Source organism: Mixophyes fleayi, chromosome 5 (assembly GCF_038048845.1).
Source record: "Mixophyes fleayi isolate aMixFle1 chromosome 5, aMixFle1.hap1, whole genome shotgun sequence".
In the NCBI taxonomy this organism is placed as follows: Eukaryota; Metazoa; Chordata; class Amphibia; order Anura; family Limnodynastidae; genus Mixophyes; species Mixophyes fleayi.
Genome location: NC_134406.1, coordinates 238,156,034 through 238,178,749, shown reverse-complemented (window position 1 = coordinate 238,178,749; position 22,716 = coordinate 238,156,034). Strand labels below are relative to the sequence as shown.

Below are 22,716 nucleotides of genomic sequence, written 5' to 3'. Positions count from 1 at the left end.
AGGGCAATTGCTACAAATACAGCGACCAACATTTAATATAGGCATAGTCTACAATCTCTATTGCTGGGAGCTTTAGCATTTTATGAATGTGGACTGCACCTATGCTACAATAACCTAGTACAGTGGTTCCCAAACTTTTGCAGTTCGCGGCACCCTTAGAGTCTCCAAATTTTTTCAAGGCACCCCTCCAAAATACTTATTGAGCAGTCCTGTTTTAGAAGTAGTTGGGTCAAAAAATTGTAATAAGTATTTAGGTCAGGACAGAAATACTTATTTAGTTGTATGCAAAAATGCCCCCTCTGCATCCAGACACTCTGCCCTCAGGCACTCTGTCCCCTCTGCTTCCAGACACACTGCCTCCTCTGTATCCAGACACACTGCCCCCTCTGCATCCAGACACACTGCCCTCTCTCACACTGCCCCCTCTGTCACGCTGTCCCCCTCCTCTGCCCTCTCTCACGATGTCCCCCCTCCTCTGCCCTCTCTCACGATGTCCCCCCTCCTCTGCCCTCTCTCACGATGTCCCCCCTCCTCTGACCTCTTTTACGCTGTCCCCCTCCTCTGCCCTCTGTCACACTCCTCTGCCCCCTGTTACACTCCTCTGCCCCCTGTTACACTCCTCTGCCCCGTTGTGCCCCAGCTGTCACCCTCCTCTGCCCCCTGTTACTCTCTTCTGCTCCCTGTTACTCTCCTCTGCCCCTGTGACACTCCTCTGCCCCCTGTTACACTCCGCTGCCCCATTGTGCCCCAGCTGTCACCCTCTCTGCCCCTGTTACACTCCTCTGCCCCGTTGTGCCCCAGCTGTCACCCTCTCTGCCCCTGTTACACTTCTCTGCCCCGTTGTGCCCCAGCTGTCACCCTCTCTGCCCCAGCTGTCACCCTCTCTGCCCCAGCTGTCACCCTCTCTTCCCCGCTGTCACGCTCTCTGCCCCAGCTGTCACCCTCTCTGCCCCGCTGTCACGCTCTCTGCCCCAGCTGTCACGCTCTCTGCCCCAGCTGTCACCCTCTCTTCCCCGCTGTCACCCTCTCTGCCCCAGCTGTCACCCTCTCTTCCCCGCTGTCACGCTCTCTGCCCCAGCTGTCACCCTCTCTTCCCCGCTGTCACGCTCTCTGCCCCAGCTGTCACCCTCTCTGCCCCGCTGTCACCCTCTCTTCCCCGCTGTCACGCTCTCTGCCCCAGCTGTCACCCTCTCTGCCCCGCTGTCACCCTCTCTGCCCCAGCTGTCACCCTCTCTTCCCCGCTGTCACGCTCTCTGCCCCAGCTGTCACCCTCTCTGCCCCGCTGTCACCCTCTCTGCCCCGCTGTCACCCTCTCTGCCCCAGCTGTCACCCTCTCTTCCCCGCTGTCACGCTCTCTGCCCCAGCTGTCACCCTCTCTTCCCTGCTGTCACCCTCTCTGCCCCAGCTGTTACGCTCTCTGCCCCAGCTGTCATGCTCTCTGCCCCAGCTGTCACACTCTCTTCCCCGCTGTCACCCTCTCTTCCCCGCTGTCACGCTCTCTTCCCCGCTGTCACGCTCTCTGCCCCAGCTGTCACCCTCTCTTCCCCGCTGTCACCCTCTCTTCCCCGCTGTCACGCTCTCTGCCCCAGCTGTCACCCTCTCTGCCCCAGCTGTCACCCTCTCTTCCCCGCTGTCACGCTCTCTGCCCCAGCTGTCACCCTCTCTGCCCCGCTGTCACGCTCTCTGCCCCAGCTGTCACGCTCTCTGCCCCAGCTGTCACCCTCTCTTCCCCGCTGTCACCCTCTCTGCCCCAGCTGTCACCCTCTCTTCCCCGCTGTCACGCTCTCTGCCCCAGCTGTCACCCTCTCTTCCCCGCTGTCACGCTCTCTGCCCCAGCTGTCACCCTCTCTGCCCCGCTGTCACCCTCTCTTCCCCGCTGTCACGCTCTCTGCCCCAGCTGTCACCCTCTCTGCCCCGCTGTCACCCTCTCTGCCCCAGCTGTCACCCTCTCTTCCCCGCTGTCACGCTCTCTGCCCCAGCTGTCACCCTCTCTGCCCCGCTGTCACCCTCTCTGCCCCGCTGTCACCCTCTCTGCCCCAGCTGTCACCCTCTCTTCCCCGCTGTCACGCTCTCTGCCCCAGCTGTCACCCTCTCTTCCCTGCTGTCACCCTCTCTGCCCCAGCTGTTACGCTCTCTGCCCCAGCTGTCATGCTCTCTGCCCCAGCTGTCACACTCTCTTCCCCGCTGTCACCCTCTCTTCCCCGCTGTCACGCTCTCTTCCCCGCTGTCACGCTCTCTGCCCCAGCTGTCACCCTCTCTTCCCCGCTGTCACCCTCTCTTCCCCGCTGTCACGCTCTCTGCCCCAGCTGTCACGCTCTCTGCCCCAGCTGTCACGCTCTCTGCCCCGCTGTCACGCTCTCTTCCACGCTGTCACGCTCTCTGCCCCAGCTGTCACCCTCTCTGCCCCGCTGTCACGCTCTCTTCCACGCTGTCACCCTCTCTGCCCCAGCTGTCACCCTCTCTGCCCCAGCTGTCACCCTCTCTTCCACGCTGTCACGCTCTCTGCCCCAGCTGTCACGCTCTCTTCCCCAGCTGTCACGCTCTCTGCCCCAGCTGTCACGCTCTCTGCCCCAGCTCTCACGCTCTCTTCCCCGCTGTCACGCTCTATGCCCCAGCTGTCACGATCTCTGCCCCAGCTGTCACGCTCTCTGCCCCAGCTGTCACGCTCTCTGCCCCCGCTGTCACCCTCTCTGCCCCCGCTGTCACCCTCTCTGCCCCAGCTGTCACGCTCTCTTCCCCGCTGTCACGTTCTCTGCCCCAGCTGTCACCCTCTCTTCCCCAGCTGTCACCCTCTCTTCCCCGCTGTCACGCTCTCTGCCCCAGCTGTTACGCTCTCTTCCCCGCTGTCACGCTCTCTGCCCCAGCTGCAACACTCTCTGCCCCAGCTGTCACCCTCTCTGCCCCACTGTCACGCTCTCTGCCCTAGCTGTCACCCTCTCTGCCCCGCTGTCACCCTCTCTGCCCCAGCTGTCACCCTCTCTGCCCCAGCTGTCACGCTCTCTTCCCCGCTGTCACGTTCTCTGCCCCAGCTGTCACCCTCTCTTCCCCAGCTGTCACCCTCTCTTCCCCGCTGTCACGCTCTCTGCCCCAGCTGTTACGCTCTCTTCCCCGCTGTCACGCTCTCTGCCCCAGCTGCAACACTCTCTGCCCCAGCTGTCACCCTCTCTGCCCCACTGTCACGCTCTCTGCCCTAGCTGTCACCCTCTCTGCCCCGCTGTCACCCTCTCTGCCCCAGCTGTCACCCTCTCTTCCCCGCTGTCACCCTCTCTGCCCCAGCTGTCACCCTCTCTGCCCCGCTGTCACCCTCTCTGCCCCGCTGTCACCCTCTCTGCCCCAGCTGTCACCCTCTCTTCCCCGCTGTCACGCTCTCTGCCCCAGCTGTCACCCTCTCTGCCCCGCTGTCACCCTCTCTGCCCCAGCTGTCACCCTCTCTGCCCCGCTGTCACCCTCTCTGCCCCGCTGTCAGGCTCCCTCTCTCCTCCGCCGCGCACCAGCCATAAAAAAAAAAGAAAGAGCACATAAACTTACCAATCCTCCGGGCGCCGGGACCCAGCAGCCTCCTCTCTCCCGCAGCAGCTTGTTATTGACGTCAATATTCAGTGACAGCTGCGGGAGAGAGGAGTCTTCTGGGTCACGGCGCCCGGCGGATTGGTAAGTTTCTGTGCTTCTTCTTTTTTTTAATGCTTGGCCCGCGGCACCCCAGTGACAGCGCCACGGCACCCCTGGGAGCCGCGGCGCACAGTTTGGGAACCGCCGACCTAGTATCTTCCTGTCGTTCATCAAGCACAGAGGCTGATGGAGAAGAACCATATGTAAGGACTGTATGTAATAACCACACTTCATTGTCTGTTTTTGATGGATTGAAAGACAGGCTTGTTTACATGGCTACAAATGTATTGTATATAAGAAGTTCACAAGCCCTTATGGCCACCTCTGTTCCCTACTCATATTACATTAACTTACACTCATGAAAACATATAAACAGAATGCATTAAAAATGCATTCACAAACATACATATGACCAGACACTAATGGGTCATGTGCTGTAAGCTATAACTACGCAAGTATTGATATGAATAAGGCTGCAATTTTGTTATAACTATGTATTTGCAGGACTAATACTATCCAAAAAATGATGTAATCCACCAGATTACAGAGTACCTTTCAGAGAAGCTGGAAACCACAAAAAATACCCTGTATGACCATATCCAGATCCCAGGCAATCAACTGGACAGTCGTGTTCGACCACATATCTACCAACCATCCAGATTCAGGGGCCGTTAAAAGGGTGGGGCTTACAAGACCCGGCAAAGTTTCTGGGCAGTAAGTGGGCGTTTCTGGGTGTATTTTGTGTTAAATTGCACTGTGTATGCCCAGAAACGGACTACGCAAGTACATCTAATTCATCTTCGAATGCAAAGAATACTTCCTACAGCCTACGATTTCAGGGGCGGAACGGGGGAGGGAGGGGGCGTATGCACCAAGGCAGCATACTGTACGGTAAGGATGTACCAAAATCGTATTTTTCAGTGGTATCGCTTGCACGAGCTACAGGGTAGATGTAAGTTCTAAGTGATAGTGATGATGGCCACATATGAATGCTAGAACACATGTTTGCAATCAAGAACACCTGCAGAAATGCATTTTATGTACAGCAGGCCTTAATAACATCATGATAGTTGTATTTCATGGGGAATTTTTTTTTAAAAAAAAGTTGTTTTTTTTCAAAGTTTTTTCCATTAATGACTGTATTATTAACAGGTGACAATAACTGAATAATATTTTTTTCTGTGCCTTCTGCTAGGACTTTATATTGCACATATTTATTGTTCGTATCCTGCAGTGTATTGTGTTAGTTACAATAGGGCAAGTGCTGTATAAGCAGAGTGTAGCTACACCCGTATTCAACAAGAGACGGTTCTTCAGATCCTCTTGTAGAGCAATACGGACATGGGTATCCCTCAATTACGTACGTTTACTGTGTGTTACTGAATCCGGCCCCCAGTGTGTAAATGAGATCCACTAAATGCTGATTCTGCCCTTACTGTTTAATATATGCTTTAGTTATAGTTTTATACAATATAAGGCATTTCTGAAAACTGGTAACTGCAAAAGTGCTGTTACCTACAGCAATCAATTAGATGTACATTTTTTGAACAGTTTCTATGCACCAGTTCTCATAGGTATACCTCAATAAATACTTGTTAGTTAACGTAAACCTAATTTTAAGATATAATAAATTGAGCAGTAATAGAAACCAAGTTGACAACAACTGTGCACCGTTCTAAAAATAACGGATTAAACAGATTGCTGAGTAATGAGATATTCTTTCTGATAACCTTCAGTACACTAAGCATGGAAAGGTATCTAAGCTTTTCAGTTACTTTTTCTTCATCTTAATCTGTATTCGTAGTGTAAAAAATATCAAAGACAAAGGCTAAGTCCTCTGAAAACTAAAAATGTTACTTACCTGTGCCTCGTCAATCAGGCAATCCAGTGGGGCTCTAAGTGTTATAGTCTAGAGCAGAAGATCCTTTCTCCTGCTTGGCAGCTGCTGCTCACATTAACACCGGGGCTGTCAAGACCCGTCCCCGTGAACTTTCAATTCATGTGAATTAGAAGATAATGGGAGAAGGGCCTTGATATCACCGAACAAGGCCTGCCAAAGGAGAAGAGAGGATTTCTGCTCAAACCTGCTATGTGCATCGGTGGGCATTTTACACTTCATTTTATTTCACTTTCACACAACAGTACATATTTAGTTTGGGGTTTAATATGCCCTTAACATTATTGCATTTATTTACAGCTTGTGAAAACTAGCATCCATGCACTTTATAATCAATGTACTGCCGGGGGAAGGGGGGGGTGGGTACTAATTAACCAGGCCCGGGAATGCCAGGGGGCCTGGCCCGGGCCCTCACTGCCCACATTTTTTGTATTTTTTTTTTTTTTTTCCCTTCTTTTCAGGTTTTTTTTTTTTTGCGGGGGTGGGTGGGGTGAGGGTCTTGGTGAGGACTTGGGGGTTCCAGGTGGGATGGGGCGATGGCAGCAGGGTGGCATAAAAAATAATAATACATATACTCGCGTGATCGCGGCACTGGCGTCCCTCCTCCTTTCTCTCTGCTGTGTTTACACAGAATGTCGGGAATGACGTCATCAAGTCGCGCCCGACATTCAGTTAGGAGCAGCGCAGAGAGGACCAAGAAAGAAGCATGAAGACAGAATACAGAAGAAAAGAGAAGAGAAGAGAAGAAATAAGCTAATACAACGGTAAGTAAAAGAACAGAGGAAAGCAAAAAAGCACAGTGTGAGGAAAAACGGGGGGAGAGAGGCAAAGTATGAGGAAAAAGGGGGGGAGAGAGGCACAGTATGAGGAAAAAGGGGGGAGAGGCACAGTATGAGGAAAAGGGGGGGAGGCACAGTATGATGAAAAAAGGGGGGGCAGCAAAAAGTGATGAAGGAGGGGGGGGGGGCAGGATGGCACAGTGATGGAGAGGGGGCAGCATGGTACAGTGTGATGATGGGGGGCAAAGCAGCATGGAGGGCGCAGTTTGATCATAAGGGGGCACAACGTGGTGATGAAGGGACACAGTAATGTGTGTGTGATGGCACAGGGGATTGTGGCAGTGTATGTGTGATGGCACAGGGGGCTTTTGGCAATGTAGTGTAAGGTATTGCTGGGGCTGTTTGGAGGGAGGGAAATAGGTTTATTTATTAAATGTGAATACTATTATTTTAATGTTGGGGCTGGATGAAGGCCTAATTATTAATCGTGGGTCGTATTAATTTAACGCCGAGGCTGGCTGTAATTTTCTAAATGTACCCATTTACTTTTCCAAATAGGGCCCCCAACATTCCAGGATCCAGACAAGCCGCAACTAAAGAAATCTGCAGCCTCAGGTGGTGAAAGAACAGGTAGGAGAGAGCAGGAGAGTCTGTGAAATGTTGTGATTCTAGTGGGCCAATACCAATTTTTGGTGACCGTTCAGTGGTGTACACAACAATGCAGGGTTTTTTTCTGTAGGAGGGTGGCCTGGCCTTGCCCAATGATGCATAGCCACGCCCCCAATTGTATGAACACAACCATTAGGGGGGCCGCTTGAAGTTGTTGTACTGGGGCCCTGAATTCTTCTTGGCAGTCCTGGTCAAGACCCAGGTATACGAAAACTGGGTGGCTATCTGGGGCCCTGAAAAAACTGGTAACCTTTTTCTTTCTTGGTCACAGGAGGCAGGCAGAGCAGTCTACCCACACGTAGCTCTGGCCACTGACATTAAGGAGAAGCAGAGGGGCAGCTTCTTACCTGTGAAGCTGTTGGCTGCTGCTCCTCAATGTCAGTGCTGCTCGTGTGGCACTTGTCTATGATGTCACAGCCAATCATCATGCCGCAGCCGGCATGATGAACTTTCTCATAGCAGGTTGTAGTGTACTATACATGCTGAGAGTCAAAATAGAAAGTCTTGGACTGTCTATATGGTTATTATCATATATAAACAGGTAAAGCAGGGAAAGAAGAGCCTGCTGTACCACACAAATGAACTGACTTTGTATGTGTGACTACAATGCAATATGGCAGTGTTTATTACCACTTCTGAATACGTTTCTGTTATTTAGCGCTGTTATGACATTCACAAAGGGGCAAAATTCTGTCCTCTTCATGTTAAATAGTTTTAGGTTTGTTCCAATTAAAATGTATCAATTATCTATGTCTGCAACATGTTACTTTTACTGAGACAGGGCTAAAGTAACAGTGACAGATATAAAATAAATAGTTTTGTTCGATGTCACTTGCATGCTATACCATATCAGCCATCAATTTAATAATTGATGCTTAAAAGATATGCCCACATTCAAACAAGTTACTTCCAATAAATATATAACCCCGATATACATGTCTGGCCTCCTGTGTAATATTGAATAACAATGCATTTTGTGTTGCCTTCTCTGCAGCTGTTAGATCTGGATTAGATTTAAACAGTAGCTGATGCAGCCAGGCTTTAAGCAGCCTATCATAGGGAGAGAAATATACTGTTTAGCGCATGCATCCATTGAATTATGGGAAATGAGCAGAATATAAATAAATACAAATATTATGCAAATGCATAAAACAGTTTTAGAAATGTGATAACTATGAAATGGTTGTGATGTGCAAACAGTATTATAACAGCTATTCAGTGACAATATGGAGAAAATAAATATTCTTGCATTAAAAGACATATCACAAAGCAGGAAGTAAAGTGTAGTAAATAAATGTGAGCTACGACAGGTTAACTACATAGCATTTTACCATTGCAGTTTATTTATTAGGGCAAATAAAACTAGAACACTTCTTGTTATATTGTTATTATGCGTATTTTGAAGAATAGTTACAGTAAATATAACAAAATACAAAATAAAATATCCCTTGAAGAACAAAAAATTCTCTACCACCCCAATAAATTCAGTGTGTGATCCAGTTCCATTTCACTGTGCGGAAGCATGAACTATATATAGACTTAATACTATGCAAGTATAGGACTGTGAGAGAGCAAATCATTCACTACAACAGTGCAATATAGCAAAATTACTCACAATCAGGTTTCGTGCTTACAATATCCTCGTGGAAGAGGCCTTAAAGGTGATATTTACATCCCAGGGCTGACAGATTGCTACATTGATTGCTGTTGGTCTATTTATGGTTAGCTATGTCATCACCTTGCTAAAGACGGTGACAGCTGCCCCCATAAGTGGCGTTTTAACCAACAACAAAGTGCTAGTCAGAAACACTCACTGTAGCCAATAATTCTATCCTCCACTTTCCAGATCCAACACAAACACACTCATATACTTTATATGACCAAGCATTGTTATATGTTTATAAAATAATTTCACCCTCTGTACAGATCAATGCTAATATGTTATTTTATAACATTATCACCTAAACACATTGGGGCTGATGATGATTTGGACTCATTTGCTTCTAAAAATGCAGGCGCAAATTGCATTCACACAATAACATGCATTTACAAATATATGATCTTAAGATCCATGCAAATCAGCATATACTCGTAATTGCATATGTATGAGTTAAAGCGTGACGATCAATCATATCATCATGCTACATGCTGTTGATACAACAGTCATCTTGATGCAGTTATTAAAAATAAATTGCATGATACCCCCCCAAAAAGTGATACCAGTGCTCAAAACCTAGGCTTTTCCCCCTAAAAAAACAGCCACCAGCCCTAGATTATGACAGGCTGGGCTGCTGACACTATAACAGGAAAACCCACAGCATGGGGTCCCCCTATCATAATGTCACTCAACCCTAGCCTGTCCAGTAGCCATTGGGGAAATATAGAGTTGAAAGACAAAAGTATTTTTTGCTGGTGCACTACTGCTCCCAGAAAGCCATGGAATGCCTAAACTGTTTGGGTGTGTTGGCTAGAAATAATTGAGTGTGCCGGCTAAAAATAACCCCCCATACACAATTTTATCAATGAACACCACTGACATAACGTAGCTCACTGCAGTTAGGGATAAGACACGACGTGGGGTCTCAACACAACTAACCTATAGAGTAACTTTCTCACGCTCTCACCAATCAGAAAAAAAACATTTGTTATTGTTTAGAAGCTTACAGGCAGTCCAGCCTGTGGGTTGCACTGCGGGCCTGCAAGAAGAACGTCGTCCTCTCTTCACGGGGTTACTTTTTCACAATGGATTGCAAGCAAAAAGCAAGAATACACTCCTCCTAGGATTTAGGTGGATAAAAAGGGTGTGTGGAGGGAATGTTTATTCTTAATAAAATTATTTTTTACACAGTGTGTGTGTGTGTGTTTATTTATTTATTACAATTTTTTTTACTGGTGCACAACAGGTCCCAGTGGGGCCTGGATGCCAGGGCATGCTGGTTGCTTGGGGAGGAAAGCATAGGCAAAAAAAAACAGGGGCTAGGAATGAGTGACATTATGACCGTATATGACAGGGGACTCATATACTGTTATAGTCCCCTCTGCCTGCACCCACCTTGCTCACCTCTTCAATCTGTCCTTCTCTCATGGAATCTTCCCCTCATCCTTTACATGTTCTTGTCTCACACATTCTTAAAAAAAACAATCTTGAACCCACCTCACTCTCTAACCACCGCCCCATTTCTCTTCTCCGTTTTGCCTCCAAAATACATGAGCGGCTTGTCTACAACTGTCCCAGCAGCTACCATTGTGACAACTCCCTTCTTGATCCATTCCAATCTGTGTTCAGCTCCCACCACTTCACAGAAACTACCTCGACCAAAGTCACCAGTACTCTTCTCTCGGCCATATTCAGGTGCCACTTCTCCCTGCTTATCCTCCTGGCCCTCTCAACGGCCTTTGACATTGTGGAGCACCCTTTCCTACTCCACACCCTTGGCCTTTCTGACACCATTATTTTGTGGTTCACCTATTACCTTGCCAACCGCACCTTCTCTGCCTCTGGTTCCAACTACTCCCCCCACCCATCTATCCTGTAGGCATCCCGCAGGGTTCTGTCCTTGACCCTCTACTTTTTCTCTGTACAACTCCTCCCTGGGTGAACTCATCAGTTCCTTCGGCCTCCATTACCCCCTCTATACAGATGACACACAACTCTACCTCTCATTTCCTGATCTCTGCCCTTCCCTCCACTTCAAGGAGTTCAGATGCCTCGCCACCATCTCCTCTTGGATGTCGTTATGCTTTCTCAAACTTAACATGGACAAAACTGAACTCATTGTCTTCCCTACATCAAGAGTCTCCTTCCCTCCCGAACTTTCACTGTTGACAACACCTTTATTTCCTCTGTTCCCCAACTCCGCTGCCTGGTATCATTCATGACTTCTCCTTCACCTTCACCCCTCACATTCAACTCTTGTCCAATCCTGTCGTTTACAGCTTTGCAACATTGCCCGTATCAGACCCTACCTCTTGCAGGATGCCACCAAAGCTCTAATCCACTCACTGATCATTTCTTGTCTACTGCAACCTTTTCCTTACTGGCCTCCTCTGCTCCCATCTCGCTCTACTATACCTAATGCTACGGCTAGATGTATCGTCCTCTCTCGCAGCACCACATCAGACTCCCCTCTCTGCACACCTTACACTGGCTCCCCTTCCCCTACAAAATACTCTTCAAACTCCTCACCCTCACATACAATGTCCTCTTCAACTCCATTGCTCCCTCCATTGCTCCCTACATATCCAACCTCATCTCCATACATAATCCCTTCTGTCCTCTTCAGTTGGCCAGTGACCTGTCCTCCCCTTTGATAACCACATTTCTCTGCCTTATCCAAGATTTTTGCCATGCTGCCCCCCACCACTGAATGATCTCCCTCGTTTTATCTGACTATCCCAGCCTGTATAACTTGAAACGGTCATTGAAAACCCACCTGTTTAGAATAGCCTACCAGTACCCCACTTAACCATTTCACCATGTAGCATACCTCACACTCTTTCATCCTCCATCTCTCCCACTCTTGCTTCTTGCCTTCAGACCCCCTTACATTGGTTCACCCCCATCTGCCAACTGTTTTTCTGCCCTTTCCCCTTTAGATTTTAGGCTCTAGTGAGCAGAGCCCTCTTCCCTTCTGTTCTCATTCCCTATAACATTTGCTCACCAGCTACTCTGCGCATCTCTTTTTTGGGATCTCTGCACATTAACTCCACTCCTTCATTTTCAGTGACTCTAAACCTTTTAATTGGGTATAGGTTTCAGCCAGTGCTGAATATACCCCTTGCACCCCAGTATCTGTGATGAGAGTTGTAGTGTTATTTGTTTACTGTATCGTACTGTAATACCATGCACTGCAAATTTGAGTATTTCACGATACATGTTTCATGCATATATACATACATACGATACATGTTTCATGCATATATTCCTCCCTCCACTATTAAAAAATACCAGTTTCAGACTATTGGACTCTGGTTTCCAACCCCCTTTGTCGTGCTAGCTTAGATGCTATTTCTTATTCAGTGTTTTCTTCAACTGGTTGTTTGGGCCCCCTCAAAACCTATACCCATGGAATAACAACCTGGGGTGTATATGAATCTTTGTGTGTACAAGAAAATGGTGGCAGGTGAACTAATGGACAACAATTGTTAAATGTTGCAAACAAATCATATGCAAACAAGTCTTATCAGGCAGTTGTCACTGAGGGGGTGAAGTTGGAAATGAGGCGTGGGAGGAGGTGTCTACAGGCAGTGGGCTTGTGGCTGGTTAGGAATCTACAGAGGAAAAGTGGGGTCACTACCAACAGCAGGGTGGCTGCACTGAAAAGACCTGTCGTGATGAATTGAGGAAGAAGAGACCCCATTGGGGGTGGAGCGCTGAATGTAGCAGTATGGCACAAGTGAAACTGACCTAAGTGGGACAAAGAGCACACAGATTGAGAGTGCCAGAGCCCAGGGCTGAGCGTATACCAGAGAGAGGTTATTTAAGCCTAAATCAATCAAGTGAAGAGTCATATCTACAGAGGGAGGATGAGCTTCAATTGCGAGTACACTGAGAGAGTGTTATGGCTGCTTTGAGGAGAATCCACCCTGGATGTGGAAAATGTTTTACATGTCAGCATTCAAGTGAGAGGGTGAGATCCAGCTGAGATCTGGAATGTTAGGAACCATATTGCTTACTGTGAAAAGGACTGACAGGAGGGGAGGAGAAATACATATACTGTAACTTTATTTGCATTAATCCTTTTAGAACTGTGCTGGAGGCGATAGGAGTTGTATATGTCTGCTTTATTATCTGCAACCTAAGTATTGTGCTGGAGTGGTGAAGGCTGCACCACCATGCTACAACACATGTGTCCATTCTTGGTTAAAATCCTGTATGTGCATAGGCCTTCTGGTCAAAACCAAGAGCTAGCCAGGGCAGAAAAAGACTGCAGGTAAGATTACTTGCTCATGCACCCCAAGACCATACACAGTGATAGAGACTTACATAACTCTGGAAGTTATGAGCAATGTAAGATTTTTATGGCTAGGATGTCAAATTAGATATCTGGTAAATGCCTAGCACATAAGTAGAGATGAGCAAAGCTGCTTTAAAATTTTGTTTCATGTTAAAACAGACGATTAATCAGATTTGCAAATATCCTGCGATTGAGTTGTCAATATTTGCTTTTACATCTGTGCAATTCATTCTGCGCAATATTTAAAAATCTGCATTTTGCGGATTTTATAGTTTACCAATAGAGCTGAGATGACAACGGTCCGTTATTTTTTATGTATGGTGTGATTGTGTTAAGACTGGGGACAATGGGCCAATTAACACAGCCAAAACATGCAAATTATGCAACAAAATGCAGAATGAGGCAAATATTTTGCGGAAGGGTTTTGTAAATTTCACTCAACTCTACACACAAGTACTTAAACAACAATAATAAAAAATAGACAATTTTACAACTGCACAAAACAATTGTGAATATAAGAAACTTGCCCTAGTATAGTCTACAAAATACACTGTACAATACATTTTTGTATAAGGTTTACACACAAGGGCTTTGCCACCGTGATCTGTCAGCCATTCTATAAGTGTTGCTGAGGGTTATTATACAATATACAGTATATTGCCACAAAGTATGAACGTATGGAAGATGTAAAATATGTTTATATTTTTATAGCTTAAGCAGTACATAGTTTGCCTAACTAAATAAGTTCCTTGTACCCATGGGAGGGTTGGCAAATCTCAGCCCAGGGGGCTTACCACATGAATTATAAGGATTTACTTTATTTTTCTATACATGTTCTGTAAAACATATTGGTATGGGGTATATAAAAAAGTAATTAACTTACTAACGTGCCAACAGACAGGACCAGTTTTAGGGCCTCATGGACTGGAAAATTATGATGTGGCTATTTAAACCATTTTTATGGTATGAATAGTTTTACTTTCTCCCAACTCTCTTGTATTATCGTTTGTAAATTTATCTTTTCACATATAATTTAATAAATGTAGCAAATCCATTATAGCAGCACCGTGGCTTAGTGGTTAGCACTTCTGCCTCACAGCACTGAGGTCATGAGCTCGATTCCCAACCATGGCCTGATCTGTGTGGAGTTTGTATGTTCTCCCCATGTTTGCGTGGGTTTCCTCCGGGTGCTCATGTGTCCTCCCATACTCCAAAAACCTACTGGTAGGTCAATTGGCTGCTATTAAATTGACCCTAGTCTGTGTGTGTGTTAAGGAATTTAAACTGTAAGCTCCAATGGGGCAGCGACTGATGTGAGTGAGTTCTCTGTACAGCGCTGCGGAATTAGTTGCGCTATATAAATAGCTGATGATGTTGATAGCTACTTTGATCTAGCAGGCGTTCTGTCGAGTGGACAAAGTTTATCCAGAAAAAAATATATGTTTGTCAGAAAATGACGGGCATATTTTATAAAATGCAACCGATTCTGAATCAGTTGCCTTGTTAATAAGACCCTGCTCACAGCGTTTTTCAGTTCAGCAATTCGCTGTCACTGTTTAGAAGCACTGTCCACTGGTAACAGTTTATATGTTATATAGTATATTAAGTACATCTGTTCAGTTCAGTTTGAATTCATCAATTTTGAATTCCAGCACTGTATCACCTGTCTGCTAGGTTGTCTATTATTGTCTATCGTATCCCATTTACAAAGTGAAACTCAACCCAGGGGAAATCTAATTTTTAGGTCCCTTACCAAGGATATGTCAAAAATCATGTTTTATTAGTGTTCTTTAACACTTAAAAAAATGATCAGCAGCATTTGAACTTGCAGCCAATCAGATCATTTGTTTGAATTCCTGTAAAGAAAACATTATGCTGTTCAAAACAATAATAATATATAACAATAGGGTAAGTATCACAAAAGATGACATTTCAAAAAGCCAACGAGGGACGCATAACATTTTTATAAACTGACACCAAACAATCATGTTTGAAGGTACAGATATGCACCGCAGAAACCTTTCATGTACAAATTCACAAATACAGCTTCCGCTACACAGATAAAAATAAAATGCGTCTCTAAACAATATTTATTAAAGTAACATGGTAAGAGTTTACGGTTTTACATATTATGTGGCTCACAATAAGACACATATGCAATATTTTAAGCAATAGTTGCAATAACAACAGCTCACATGCTACAACAGACCCAATATTTTATAGCTACACCAGTCTCTATTATATGTAAACCTAATAAACCACATTGTGTATTCCCAAACTTATCCATTATGTAGCCACAGCAGTCTACAGATTCTAGCCTTCCTGCTGCCTAGGTGAGGTGTGAAATTGCAGTTTCAGTAATGTGATTAGTAATATATGTCCATAAGCATACTTGCCAACTCTCCCGGAAAGTCCGGGAGACTCCCGAAATTCGGGTCAGTCTCCCGGACTCCCGGGAGAGCTGGCATTCCTTCCCCATCCCGAAATTAATTTGCTAAAATGATGCAAATCACCAGGAATCGCGTCATTTTGGCCCCGCCCCCGCAAAAAATCAGCATTTTACTCGAGGGGACGGGGCCAAAATGACTCGATTCAAGGCGCCTCACTCCCTCCAGCCCTCTAGCCACGCCCCTCTCCTGGACGTCGCCTACTGGAAGTAGGCAAGTATGTCCATAAGTGATAATATGCACAGTACTAGTAGTATTGCCAGTACAATACTTATCAGCAGTAAGAGATGGGGCCACAGGTAGCGCTCCGAGAGGCATCATCATCATCATCATCACCATTTATAAAGCAGATAATAAACCAGAGCAGGAACATGAAGCTGGAATGAGCTGAGGGCCCCAGGCGGCCCACCACTGCTCTGTGAGCCTCTCATGAGTGAGTCCTTACTCGGCTTTCCATATTGCACTAATTTACTCGTACCTCTGTCTACAGAGCTCAGTCGGTACCTTGCACTGATTCATCAGTCACATAGAGTTTTTACACCTCTTGTAAAGAAATTCTTGTCCTTTTGAGAGCAAAGGGGGAGGGGCTCAGGGGAGGGGGGTAGCCGGGTGCTTCTCCCCCCCATAGCAGCAGTAATGTAGTTCCACCACTATTAAGATGTATGACCCATTCATCGCCACTCTGCACAGCAGCTGTCACTACCACAGCAATGCATTGGAGTTTCTAGTGGAGGGGATAATGGGTGGGGTGTGTACATGACAACACCCAATAGCGTCATGACTAAGTCCCCATTAATGTATGGGCCATCGTGCACACTATGTCATGGTAAGTACAAAAGTTAGGAGGAATGATCCAAGTCCTTGTACTCTGCATATAAGAAGTAAATCTCGCAATATTCTCTTATTTGGTTCTGTTTATTAAAGGTGAGCACTGAAAATGCACAATAATGAGATATAGATTATGTCACAATGGAGGGTGTAGTACACCCATATCTGCCTAGACTAATCAACATCTGATGGGTTTACATGGACCTGTGTGGCAGCAACGTTTCCCTGGATAGTATATGTTGGCAACGATGGAATTTATATCTGCTACATACAGAAACAGCTGCTGTTTTGTGCAAGGCACAAGTGAAAATGAGAACTGGATAAAGTTATCAGCTGTTGTTAGGAAAAAAAAAAACCCACACTGACCCTTAAGAACACTAACACTCCCCATAAATGCCTGGGAGGGCGCAAAGTGGCACAGGTTTTATCCCAGAAAGATGTTGGAGGAAACCTGCCATATAACACTGACCTTTAAGCTGAACGTCTAGAGAAATAGAATTCTGGTTAGTGGTTGCTTATAAAATAAAAGATTTGTCCCCATCACTGTAAACCTATAGTATATATGTAGTGCACTCTTTCATGTAGCTTTGCCTCCTTTTAGTATAGGTATGCAGTCAGGGCAGAGCTTTTAATATGGGCATGTGAAGGCGGTAAGGAAGAAGTGTTAGAATCTGGCCTAAAGTGTCAAATAATACAAATCTTGTCCTGGGTAAGTACAATCAAATCCTGGGGGCTTGCTTATATAGTACTGTGCACTGTACAGGATCAACATGCTTGTAGCATGCATAGTGCACTGGAAGTAGAGATAGAATCATGTTCATGTGCCATTCCCCCCCCCCCCCACCCCCCGTTTATCACCCCCTCCCACTCTAGTCCCCAAGATCTCTACTGTCTTACCTTTCCTCAGAAGCCAGCAAGGGTGACTGCCCACAATATCCCATGTAACATATAGGAAGGTCTCCCTATGACCTTAAGATGGGAGATGTTGGGTGCCATATCACACTTTGCCTCAGAGCATGGGAGGGCTGAATATCTCGAGTTCTCTTCATCTTTCACTGTTTGATGCATGTAGCTACAGTGCAAGTAGGAAAATGATCAAGGTTGGGTATACACTACCGGTTTTTCACCCGATGATCGTGCCAATCACACGATAAACAACTGTTAGGTCCGATATTGCATTAGTGTGCACGCTCCCACGATCACGTTTTATCGTACCAAAGCCCATTGAATCGTTTCATTTTATTTTATAACTGGACTAAAAATCTCTATAAACGATGGAACGATGTCGGTCAGATTCTGCCATGTGTATGCACTCACGATGGTTATGACAGATGCAGACATTTGAAGGTAAATCCTGTAAAATCGTGTAAGTGTGTACGCGTGAATCTCATGCTGATCAGGACTTTCAGTCGTTTGTAAAATCGCTAAAGATATCACATCAGGAGAAATTATCCTTAGTGTGTACCCAGCCTCACTGCTTTCTTATTGGTCAATCTATTTTGACAATCCCATCCAAGACACACTCTAGGTTATCACAGTCTATGCACTGGAGAATGAGCTGACATTAAATGCATACTCCATGCTCTGTGGTATACTTTCTATTCTAACTCATACTTTCTGTAATGTAGTTTCCAATATCAATTCTACTTGTTTTAAATGGTATTCTCTGCCTGTGGAAATTTATTTTTCAATTATCTACATAACTATCTGACGGTGCAGTGTGCCCACTTGAACATACTGTCTAATGTTCCAGTGTTTGCCAACTGATGAGCCAGTCAGCAGTGTTTAGATTTAAAAAAAGTACAATGTCTTCCAACACTGTTACTTGTATCCAGCAAGACAAATAACACATGTTTTCCAAACAAAAAAGCATGCAAATCCAAATACTGACTAAAAGCAAGACATAAATAATATAAATACTCATAGGGGCATAATCAATTGTTGGCAGAAACGCCCAAAATCTCGTGCTCTGCACACTAGTACCGTTATTACGGTAATGGTGCGCGTAAATACCGTTATCACGGTAGTTTTCTCGCTGGATTTCAGCTCGTAGCTCCCTGAGCCGCGAGCTGAAATCCAGCTTACTATTACCGTAATTACGGTAATAGATTTAACGCCGCGGGGATTCGGAACAATTGAATATGCCCCTTAGTCTTGGGGAGATTTATTTCAAGGGTAAAATGCAAAAAATGAATGTGAGATTTTAAGCTGAATCTCTTCTGGGTCTGGATCAAGTAGATATACATTTCACTACACTTGGGGCATTTATTAAAGTGAAGTGAATTAAAAATTGCTCAGTCATTTAGCTCTTTCTATTCCAATTATATTTTTTTCCTTTTTGATTAATGTTCCCCATTTTGTAAGTTTTAGAGACCACAAGGGTGCAGCCCTGGAGATGTGTAAGAGCCCAAATTATTTATGGGAAGATGATATTATTATATAGGGTAAATTTATCAAGCTGCGGGTTTGAAAAAGTAGAGCCATTGCCTATAGCAACCTATCAGATTCAAGCTTTCATTGTGCAAAATGTACTAAATAAATTATAACTAGAATCTGATTGGTTGCTATAGACAACATCTCCACTTTTTCAAACCCGCAGCTTGATATATTTACCCCATAGTATATTTAGTATGCTAATAAGTAGCAAAATGTTGATTCTATGGCATATACTGTTAGCATAAGGCGAGACAAGATTTTGGGGAATATTTCTCAAAGGGAGGAAAGCCCTATTGCTGGCTAAACTGGTGTTTTCGTTGACTATAGGGTCATCAAGACTTTGCCAAATACAATAACATAACTATAGCCAGTAATAACCTGCCAACAGTAAGATTCACCAGTATGTTGGCATTACTTCTACTGTCACGATGTCTGTCCGGTTAACACAGGAAGCAAAGAAAGGGAAAGGAAAGAAAAATAAAGGAAAGAGCCCGTCCTGATTTCACAGGGTCAAATCCGCAACCAACCACAGCCAGTGTGGACCGACTTCCACTATAACAGGGACATCACAACGCTGCTCACGATGTGAGCTGTATTTATTGGCCTGTCCAGCCACACCTAGTAAGCAGGGTGGGTGGTGAGGCTGTACATCGGGCAATTAGATGACATGACGTCCACAAAGAAGATGCGTGGATATGAGAAGCCAAGTAAAATGCTTGCTCACCAGCCTGCCACACAATCAAGGGTAACAGCAATGTGGCGAGCGACAACTGCCCGAAATCTGTGAGTCTCCCGGACATTCTGGGAGAGTAGGCAAGTATGCTAACATGTACCTATATCTAGCGTATTTACTTCAACTGTGTCTAGTTAATCAACTAATGTACAACAGTACAAACCAGGTTATCGCCCCCCCCCCCCCCCTCACACCCGATGGTAACCATTTTCCAGATTACAACAAACCCAACCAGCAGGATCCCTACAAAGAAAATTTGATTGGCAAAAAAACCACTGGAATATAAAGAGACATACCTAAAAATCGAATCTGCACATTTCCGATCCACGCATGCTGACAGCAAGTAATTCCGAATACACAGCTTTCCGGCAGCTGAGTTTCACGTCGGTTAACAGTGCGACCTACATTCAATGTTAATTTAAAGCGGCAATTTGCGGGACCCCTCAGGTTAAGTGTTTAATGAAACACTTAACCTGCTGTGTATTCGGAATTACTTGTTATCAGCATGCTTGGATCCGAAATGTGCAGATTCGGTTTTTAGGTATGTCTCTTTATATTCCAGTCGTATTTTTCTTTGTAGGGATCCTGCTTGTTGGGTTTGTGGTACTCGGAAAAATGTACCCATCCCCTTACACTTTACCCAGTAAGTCCAACAGGCTAAATAACAAAATAAGAGCAAATACATATCAACATAAAAACCTAAATACTAACATGATATAAACCAGCTGTGCCCAATCTTTTTTGGTCTGAGAGTAATAATATGAAGTGGTTGAAATAAAACTTAACTTGCTTAAACATGTAAAATACACAGAATTTAATACAGGAAAAGAGGAGCCCATTTGCAGTTAAGCCATACATCAGTTATGTCATACTTTATAAAGTCCCCATAGGTGAACCTTCCAACTGTCCCACCACTTGGCACCTTTGTCACAGCTGCCAGGAAGTTGCGAGTTATGTCCCCGCTCACCATTCAAAGGTCCTTTTAGGGAAATGTGTTGGGCACGGTCTAGTGCTAGGCATGCCTCGGGAAACATAGCATGTCCACAATATGGTGTAATAATGCCCCCTTTTAGCATGGACTGGGACTGGGACCAGTGTTGGGATGGATGCCTGGAAGTTGACATAATACAACTCTATAACACCATATATAGACATAGGACCTTATATCTACCAAACATAACCTGACCACTGGAAGTGATCATAATACTATTCTATTAACCCACATACAGGTATAGGGCCAGTGGTGGAAGTGGGCCGATAGAATGTGGTATATTGTACCACCACTTCTCCTACTGCTTTGGTTGTAAAACAATCAAATTCCATTCATTTACATTTTCCATACCGCCACTTCTAAATTTCTACTTTTACCACTGCAAAGGACAGTGTTGGCTAACCTGTGACACTCCAGGTATTGTGAAACTACAAGTCCCAGCATACCCTTCCAGCAATAAGCTGATATATATTGGCAAAGCATGCTGGGGCTTGTAGTTTCACAACACCTGGAGTGTCACAGGTTAGCCAACACTAGCATAGGACCTGAAAGTGATCATAATACAATTCTATTATACACTACAAGTGGACAACATTAAAAACCAGGGACAAACCTTTGAAGCTCATTACTGCCTTGAAAACTCTACATATCTGGTAAGCTATCAATGAGTCTCTTTATAATCAAAACCTTGTTGGCAGTCATTTTTAACCCACTGAATCTGTCCACTACATTACCAGAGTAGACACAAGTTTTATTTTATTGCAACTCGTTGAATGCAAGATATACTTTACCAAGCACATTCCTTACAGCTGCCTGCAATTAAAGTACAGGACAGATGGCTCACACTTTACTGTATCATGGGGTCAAGCCTTTTAATAATGTCATCCAGTCCTCACCAATGATGGTAATAAACTCAAGTTTAGCCTAATTTCAATGTGCCCTATTTTTTAGAAATTAAAAATGATAGGGATTGTAGACCATTCTCTAAATGAATTAGTGAATCCGCCCAGTGTATTGCGTGCATCATTTGATTATAAAATCATACACTTTAAAAGAATCTCATTTCTGACTGCAAACTGCATTCCTTTGAGCATCTCTAATCTGGGCCACCAGGTTCATTAATGTCCTCTAAATAAAACATTTGAAACACACACATTTACTGACTCAATATAGCTTGCAAGCAGTTACATTTTTTTGATAATTGCAGTATTTTATCTTTTTGGTTTGTTTTTTTTGCTGTGTATATGTTCATTTGTTATGCATCTGCAATTTAAGATCAGGCAGATGCTGTTGCTTGGCAACAGTGCATGGCCTATTTGGTACCCATCATATGAACCAATGGCTGGCTGGATTTTTTTTTTCTCTACACATGCTACAAAAGAGGCCATTGTATGATTTCAATAATTAATGATCTACCAGGAGGACTTAAGAAATTTTGCATAGCATGAGCCCTTCAGCTAACAGAAAACCAAGTGGCCTCTTACTGTTTTATTGCAATTAATCATTGAGACATAACCTGCAGAGCTGTGATATGTGTAACATGAGATCATTGCTATCATATAACAGATATAGCATGCACTCCCAGTGTATTTCATATGCAGGGATTTTAGTTGTATATAACATATTACAAGGACAAGCAACACATATTACAAAGACAAGCACTGTATAATACATATTATAGGTGCATGCTTTTTATTCTTTAATTTTGTGTGTGCAGAAGATCAGAATCCTAACAATGATAGTAACATTCTTCTACAAAATGAGGAACCCACATCTGATACTAAATATCACCAACTGCTCAAATGCATATCCCTGACACAGAAACATTAACTAAACAGGATACTTGTTACATATAACAGCAAGAGCAAATCAAAGCTCCCCCAAATATAAAATCCTACCTTTATGCGTCTTCTAAAAAAGAAAGTGCTAGCCTGGTGGATATGCTGATTGCAGCAGTGAGGTTATTTAGCTGCTAGAACTGGTTGGTTAGGTGATGTTAGCAGGCAGACATTATCAGTATGTTTCTCATCCAGACAACAGCTGCTGTTTCTATTTTTTTTTTTGGAGGCTCTTTGTCACGCCTGTCTATTGCTTTTTTTTTTTATATTTCAAATAACTTTATTGGTAACATTTAATAATGAACAACAATATTTGGTTGACAGTGTTTTAATTTTATAATGAAGTAAGAAGTGCATTTTGGGCTTAATTGCCTGAGGAAGCCCCCAAGTGAATGAAAATATGCCATCAGTAAATAATGTGACAAATTGATTTTCTAACAATGCAGGGATGAAATTCATGCAGTGGTTGTAAAAACATAAATTATTACATATATGTAAAGTGTTTTGTACACTCACACAGCTAAGAAAATAT

The 22,716-nt window shown here is 44.5% G+C and overlaps 1 protein-coding gene across 3 annotated transcripts in view; it reads right to left on the bottom strand.

Moving 5' to 3' along the window:
- PKIA (cAMP-dependent protein kinase inhibitor alpha) overlaps nt 1-22,404 on the bottom strand; it is a 32,370-nt gene extending 9,966 nt beyond the window's left edge. Inside the window, exon 1 of one of the 3 annotated variants that reach the window (XM_075213686.1) lies at nt 22,245-22,404. The gene's annotated coding sequence lies outside the window, so the exon portion shown is untranslated. Of the gene's footprint in view, nt 1-5,470; nt 5,571-8,569; nt 8,666-22,244 lie in introns of those variants that run through there. The other 2 variants (XM_075213687.1, XM_075213688.1) reach the window with 2 other exon arrangements.
- Nucleotides 22,405-22,716: the final 312 nt, after the last annotated feature.